Below are 1528 nucleotides of genomic sequence, written 5' to 3' on the forward strand. Positions count from 1 at the left end.
CAAGTCTAAGTTTATCTGAATTTATCTATTTTGCACTGCTAAAGGGTTTTATTAAATTCTTAACATGTGGTGTTATATTGTTGTCAATGATTTCAATATATGTTTACAGGGTCATAAAATAATTGATTAGAATGAGTTACAGTTTAATACAAATCAAAAGAAAGACATCAATCTCTAAGCACAAAAAAACAGGAACTTCAATATCCTAAATACTTTATTTCATTGTTGCACATACTTTTTCTAGCAGGCCCATACAAATTTGTAACCTTATGTACACCTAAATTCCTCTGACAATAAAATGTCTTTCCTTCCCAGTAAGCACTCTTTAAAATGAGTTTAACACACCAGGGAGCACTTTTATCCATTCCCACAAGAAATTCAGTATCTTCTTCAAGACTTTATGATCCTCATATTATTTGCTGTTGAGCAGGCAGCAACAAGAAAATATTCTGAAACCTAATGTGTGTTTAGTTTTTTGTTTTCCTTGACTAGACTAAAGGTATGGGTTGGAAAATCAAATTTCAGCATTTATAGCTTTTATAGAGTCTATGTAGATTGTAATAAAGAAAAATCTGAAATTCATCATCTGTTTACTTAGGACACCAGGTAGAGTTTTCCCAGGCTTAGAGTTACTAAAATATTAAGTTTTTATTGTAAACTGAGAAAAAAAGAATTTTGATAGCCCCAGTATATTGTTAGACCATCCTGAATGCTTTGTCCTCCTTCTTGACTAGTAGCCTTACAAAGTAACAGATAGAGTATGGAGTTTAAGAATCTGAAGAGACCGAGCAATTAAGGTACACTTCTTTAAAATATCAAGTAAATCAGACAGACATTGGAACAGTCTGTTATTGCTGTTTGTTGTAAATATAACATAATAAATATATAAATATATTTATTATATATGTTAATTATATGTGATACTTATATAGAGAATTTAAATATATATAATATTCATTGAGAACATGCTCCCTAGCTGTAGTCACCTGTGGAGGTATATTAGATAATAGTAAATCTATGATTCTTAAAGGAGCCATCTCTATTATTTTTTAAAGCAATGGATATTTGAAGTAAATTATTCCAGAATCAGTCACTAAGTGTATAATTTGTAGCAAGAATGGAAGTCATAAAATGACATCATGTGTTATCAGATATTAACAATAGTGAGGCTGTTAAGAGTACAGGGTCTGGAGCCAGCTTGTCTGGATTTAAATCCCAGTTCCATTATATACCAGTTATTGGACCTTGGACAAGCTACTTAAGCTTTCTTTGGAAATTATTCTAAGGGTTTAAATCTGATTCCCCATCTTAAGCATAAGGGAGGACTATATTTCTCTATCTCTTACAAGATGAGCAAGAGATGTGGTGAGTTCTGGCCAATGACCTATCAGTAGAAAAGACATGTGCATAGTGGGGCAGAGATCAGTATAAGTTCCCCATGTTTTCTCCTTCCCAACACAGTGTCCCTCGACGTTAAGAAATGAGATAGAAGTGTTACAAGCAATGGAAATTTCATCAGCCTGGTCCT

Source organism: Vulpes lagopus, chromosome 16 (assembly GCF_018345385.1).
Source record: "Vulpes lagopus strain Blue_001 chromosome 16, ASM1834538v1, whole genome shotgun sequence".
Taxonomy (NCBI): Eukaryota; Metazoa; Chordata; class Mammalia; order Carnivora; family Canidae; genus Vulpes; species Vulpes lagopus.